The 5,664-nt window shown below is 52.6% G+C and overlaps 8 non-coding genes and 1 pseudogene across 8 annotated transcripts; 1 reads left to right on the top strand and 8 right to left on the bottom strand.

The window, feature by feature from the left end:
* The window catches only part of LOC141312754 (uncharacterized), a 249,274-nt pseudogene that overhangs the window by 131,972 nt on the left and 111,638 nt on the right, over positions 1-5,664 (bottom strand).
* On the bottom strand, positions 224-310 carry trnay-gua (transfer RNA tyrosine (anticodon GUA)). The gene is given in 2 exon segments: positions 224-259; positions 274-310. It is a non-coding gene; the product is annotated as a tRNA-Tyr (tRNA).
* trnae-uuc (transfer RNA glutamic acid (anticodon UUC)) lies at positions 437-508 on the bottom strand. The gene has a single exon. It is a non-coding gene; the product is annotated as a tRNA-Glu (tRNA).
* On the bottom strand, positions 1,463-1,534 carry trnae-uuc (transfer RNA glutamic acid (anticodon UUC)). Its single transcript has one exon. It is a non-coding gene; the product is annotated as a tRNA-Glu (tRNA).
* Positions 2,489-2,560, bottom strand: trnae-uuc (transfer RNA glutamic acid (anticodon UUC)). The gene has a single exon. It is a non-coding gene; the product is annotated as a tRNA-Glu (tRNA).
* On the bottom strand, positions 3,471-3,543 carry trnar-acg (transfer RNA arginine (anticodon ACG)). The gene has a single exon. It is a non-coding gene; the product is annotated as a tRNA-Arg (tRNA).
* On the bottom strand, positions 4,110-4,182 carry trnar-acg (transfer RNA arginine (anticodon ACG)). The gene has a single exon. It is a non-coding gene; the product is annotated as a tRNA-Arg (tRNA).
* trnae-cuc (transfer RNA glutamic acid (anticodon CUC)) lies at positions 4,298-4,369 on the top strand. Its single transcript has one exon. It is a non-coding gene; the product is annotated as a tRNA-Glu (tRNA).
* On the bottom strand, positions 4,692-4,763 carry trnae-uuc (transfer RNA glutamic acid (anticodon UUC)). The gene has a single exon. It is a non-coding gene; the product is annotated as a tRNA-Glu (tRNA).

Here is a 5,664-nt window from a genome sequence, read left to right as displayed (position 1 = left end):
ACCACTGGCCCACCACCTGGGGGACCTCGTGCTTGCACCCGACTTCTTGGTTTTTTCGACGTGACAGAAGCCTGTATTGCTGTCTGCTTGTTCTCATGCTATTAGCAGGCCAGCATTAGATCAGCTCTTCCCTGGTGGTCTTGTGTTTAGGATTCGGCGCTCTCACCACCCCGCTTTCATAAAGCCGGCCCCCTCAAAAAAGGTGGGCACATGAAAATCTACCTCCTTCGAGCCGGAGTCGAACCAGCGACCTAAGGATTGCCAACGTTCCACCTACAGTCCTCCGCTCTACCAGCTGAGCTATCGAAGGCACGGATCTGTGGGGTCACAACCTCTGCCTATTAGGTTTCTCCAGCTCGACTGCTGGCCAAAAAACGGCTTTCGATGCAGGAAGACGTGCGCCCCGTTCGAAGAGGGAAGCAAAGAGGAACCCGCCTTCCCATACCGGGAGTCGAACCCGGGCCGCCTGGGTGAAAACCAGGAATCCTGACCATTAGACCATATGGGAACTGGTCAGTAGAAGACTTGTCCGGGTAAAAAAAAGATTCCAAAAATACTCACGCCACGCATTCGAAAAAACAAGCGTGGTCTTGCATTGTAACCGTTATCTCAAGGAAAAACAGCCTATCGCCGGTCTGTCAAGGTACAGAAATGAAAAAATCATGAGATTAACAATGAAACTGAGATGCGGTTTGAACCGGATATTTCGTGTCCAACTTTTTCTCAAAGCCCGGATGGCACGTAGGAATAGGGCAACAATTCAGCAAGCCGTGACATCAAAACCAAACTGCATTACGCAAAAAGCGGTGCTCGAGCAAGCCAGGAGTCGAACCTAGAATCTTCTGATCCGTAGTCAGACATGTTATCCATTGCACCACTGGCCCACAGCGGAGCACGAGTCAGCCAGGAGTCGAAACTAGAATCTACTGATCCGTAGTCAGACGCGTTATCCATTGCGCCACTGGCCCACCGCCTGGGGGCCCTCGTGCTTGCGCGCGACTTGTTGGTTTTCGACGTGACAGAAGCCTGTATTGCTGTCTGCTTGTTCTCATGCTATTAGCAGGCCAGAAGTAGACCAGCTCTTCCCTGGTGGTCTAGTGGTTAGGATTTGCCGCTCTCACGGCCCAGGTTCGATTCCCGGTCAGGGAACGCTTTTTTGCCCCCCACGGCGGACTGTGAAATCAAGCTCTGCTGGCCATTTTCAGAAGGCCGCCCCCCCAAAAAAAGGTGGGCACATGAAAAATGACCTCCTTCGAACCAGAAGTCGAACCAGCGACCTAAGGCTTGCCAACGCTCCACCTACAGTCCTCCGCTCTACCAGCTGAGCTACCGAAGGCACGGACCTGTCGGGTCACAACCTCGGCCTATTAGGTTTCTGCAGCTCGACTGCTGGCCAAAAAACGGCTTTCGACGCAGGAAGACGTGCGCCCCGTTCCAAGAGGGAAGCAAAGAGGAACCCGCCTTCCCATACCGGGAGTCGAACCCGGGCCGCCTGGGTGAAAACCAGGAATCCTGACCGCTAGACCATATGGGAACTGGTCAGTGAAGGCCTTGTCCGGTTAAAAAAAAGATTCCAAAAATACTCACGCCACGCATTCGAAAAAACAAGCGTGGTCTTGCATTGTAACCGTTATCTCAAGGAAAAACAGCCTATCGCCGGTCTGTCAAGGTACAGAAATGAAAATATCATGAGATTAACAATGAAACTGAGATGCGGTTTTAACCGGATATTTCGTGTCCAACTTTTTCTCAAAGCCCGGATGGCACGTAGGAATAGGGCAACAATTCAGCAAGCCGTGACATCAAAACCAAACTGCATTACGCAAAAAGCGGTGCTCGAGCAAGCCAGGAGTCGAACCTAGAATCTTCTGATCCGTAGTCAGACGTGTTATCCATTGCACCACTGGCCCACAGCGGAGCACGAGTCAGCCAGGAGTCGAAACTAGAATCTACTGATCCGTAGTCAGACGCGTTATCCATTGCGCCACTGGCCCACCGCCTGGGGGCCCTCGTGCTTGCGCGCGACTTGTTGGTTTTCGACGTGACAGAAGCCTGTATTGCTGTCTGCTTGTTCTCATGCTATTAGCAGGCCAGAAGTAGACCAGCTCTTCCCTGGTGGTCTAGTGGTTAGGATTTGCCGCTCTCACGGCCCGGGTTCGATTCCCGGTCAGGGAACGCTCTTTTGCCCCCCACGGCGGACTGTGAAATCAAGCTCTGCTGGCCATTTTCAGAAGGCCGCCCCCCCCAAAAAAGGTGGGCACATGAAAAATGACCTCCTTCGAACCAGAAGTCGAACCATCGACCTAAGGCTTGCCAACGCTCCACCTACAGTCCTCCGCTCTACCAGCTGAGCTACCGAAGGCACGGACCTGTCGGGTCACAACCTCGGCCTATTAGGTTTCTGCAGCTCGACTGCTGGCCAAAAAACGGCTTTCGACGCAGGAAGACGTGCGCCCCGTTCCAAGAGGGAAGCAAAGAGGAACCCGCCTTCCCATACCGGGAGTCGAACCCGGGCCGCCTGGGTGAAAACCAGGAATCCTGACCGCTAGACCATATGGGAACTGGTCAGTGAAGGCCTTGTCCGGTTAAAAAAAAGATTCCAAAAATACTCACGCCACGCATTCGAAAAAACAAGCGTGGTCTTGCATTGTAACCGTTATCTCAAGGAAAAACAGCCTATCGCCGGTCTGTCAAGGTACAGAAATGAAAATATCATGAGATTAACAATGAAACTGAGATGCGGTTTTAACCGGATATTTCGTGTCCAACTTTTTCTCAAAGCCCGGATGGCACGTAGGAATAGGGCAACAATTCAGCAAGCCGTGACATCAAAACCAAACTGCATTACGCAAAAAGCGGTGCTCGAGCAAGCCAGGAGTCGAACATAGAATCTTCTGATCCATAGTCAGACGTGTTATCCATTGCACCACTGTGACAGAAGCCTGTATTGCTGTCTGCTTTTTCTCATGCTATTAGCAGGCCAGCAGCAGATCAGCTCTTCCCTGGTGGTCTAGTGGTTAGGATTCGGCGCTCTCGCGGCCTGGGTTCGATTCCCGGTCAGGGAACGCTCTTTTGCCCCCCACCCCCCAACGGCGGACTGTGAAATCAAGCTCTGCTGGCCGCTTTCAGAAGGCCGGCCCGCCCAAAAAAGGTGGGCACATGAAAAACGACCTCCTTCGAGCCGGAGTCGAACCAGCGACCTAAGGATTGTGTGGTCTCGCATTGTAACCGTTATCTCAAGGAAAAACAGCCTATCGCCGGTCTGTCAAGGTACAGAAATGAAAAAATTATGAGATTAGTAATGAAACTGAGACGCAGTTATAACCAGATAAGTTGCTGATTTTTGGCTAGTTTGGATTTCATTTCGTGTCCAACTTTTTCTCAAAGCCCGGGTGGCACGTAGGAATAGGGCAACAATTCGGCAAGGCCGTGACATCAAAACCAAACTGCATTACGCAAAAAGCAGAGCACGAGCCAGCCAGGAGTCGAACCTAGAATCTTCTGATCCGTAGTCAGACGCGTTATCCATTGCGCCACTGGCCCACCGCATGAGGGACCTCGTGCTTCCGCCCGACTTGTTGGTTTTCGACGTGACAGAAGCCTGTATTGCTGTCTGCATGTTCTCATGCCATTAGCAAGCCAACACTAGGTCAGCTCTTCCCTGGTGGTCTAGTGGGCCCGGGTTCGATTCCCGGTCAGGGAATGCTCTTTCGCCCCTCACCCCCCCAACGGCGGACTGTGAAATCAAGCTCTGCTGGCCGCTTTCAGAAGGCCGGCCCCCCCGAAAAAGGTGGGCACATGAAAAACGACCTCCTTCGAGCCGGAGTCGAACCAGCGACCTAAGGATTGTGTGGTCTTGCATTGTAACCGTTATCTCATGGAAAAACAGCCTATCGCCGGTCTGTCAAGGTACAGAAATGAAAAAATTATGAGATTAGCAATGAAACTGAGACGCGGTTATAACCAGATAAGTTGCTGATTTTTGGCTAGTTTGGATTTCATTTCGTGTCCAACTTTTTCTCAAAGCCCGGGTGGCACGTAGGAATAGGGCAACAATTCGGCAAGGCCGTGACATCAAAACCAAACTGCATTACGCAAAAAGCAGAGCACGAGCCAGCCAGGAGTCGAACCTAGAATCTTCTGATCCGTAGTCAGACGCGTTATCCATTGCGCCACTGGCCCACCGCATGAGGGACCTCGTGCTTCCGCCCGACTTGTTGGTTTTCGACGTGACAGAAGCCTGTATTGCTGTCTGCATGTTCTCATGCTATTAGCAGGCCAACACTAGGTCAGCTCTTCCCTGGTGGTCTAGTGGTTAGGATTCGGCGCTCTCACCGCCGCGGCCCGGGTTCGATTCCCGGTCAGGGAATGCTCTTTTGCCCCCCTCCCCCCCAACGGTGGACTGTGAAATCAAGCTCTGCTGGCCGCTTTCAGAAGGCCGCCCCCCCAAAAAAAGGTGGGCACATGAAAAATGACCTCCTTCGAACCAGAAGTCGAACCAGCGACCTAAGGCTTGCCAACGCTCCACCTACAGTCCTCCGCTCTACCAGCTGAGCTACCGAAGGCACGGACCTGTCGGGTCACAACCTCGGCCTATTAGGTTTCTGCAGCTCGACTGCTGGCCAAAAAACGGCTTTCGACGCAGGAAGACGTGCGCCCCGTTCCAAGAGGGAAGCAAAGAGGAACCCGCCTTCCCATACCGGGAGTCGAACCCGGGCCGCCTGGGTGAAAACCAGGAATCCTGACCGCTAGACCATATGGGAACTGGTCAGTGAAGGCCTTGTCCGGTTAAAAAAAAGATTCCAAAAATACTCACGCCACGCATTCGAAAAAACAAGCGTGGTCTTGCATTGTAACCGTTATCTCAAGGAAAAACAGCCTATCGCCGGTCTGTCAAGGTACAGAAATGAAAATATCATGAGATTAACAATGAAACTGAGATGCGGTTTTAACCGGATATTTCGTGTCCAACTTTTTCTCAAAGCCCGGATGGCACGTAGGAATAGGGCAACAATTCAGCAAGCCGTGACATCAAAACCAAACTGCATTACGCAAAAAGCGGTGCTCGAGCAAGCCAGGAGTCGAACCTAGAATCTTCTGATCCGTAGTCAGACGTGTTATCCATTGCACCACTGGCCCACAGCGGAGCACGAGTCAGCCAGGAGTCGAAACTAGAATCTACTGATCCGTAGTCAGACGCGTTATCCATTGCGCCACTGGCCCACCGCCTGGGGGCCCTCGTGCTTGCGCGCGACTTGTTGGTTTTCGACGTGACAGAAGCCTGTATTGCTGTCTGCTTGTTCTCATGCTATTAGCAGGCCAGAAGTAGACCAGCTCTTCCCTGGTGGTCTAGTGGTTAGGATTTGCCGCTCTCACGGCCCGGGTTCGATTCCCGGTCAGGGAACGCTCTTTTGCCCCCCACGGCGGACTGTGAAATCAAGCTCTGCTGGCCATTTTCAGAAGGCCGCCCCCCCCAAAAAAGGTGGGCACATGAAAAATGACCTCCTTCGAACCAGCGACCTAAGGCTTGCCAACGCTCCACCTACAGTCCTCCGCTCTACCAGCTGAGCTACCGAAGGCACGGACCTGTCGGGTCACAACCTCGGCCTATTAGGTTTCTGCAGCTCGACTGCTGGCCAAAAAACGGCTTTCGACGCAGGAAGA

The sequence above is a fragment of the Garra rufa genome, unplaced genomic scaffold (genome assembly GCF_049309525.1).
Source record: "Garra rufa unplaced genomic scaffold, GarRuf1.0 hap1_unplaced_005, whole genome shotgun sequence".
In the NCBI taxonomy this organism is placed as follows: Eukaryota; Metazoa; Chordata; class Actinopteri; order Cypriniformes; family Cyprinidae; genus Garra; species Garra rufa.
The sequence above is the reverse complement of the archived record's forward strand: the minus strand, read 5'-3'. Positions and strand labels throughout refer to the sequence as shown.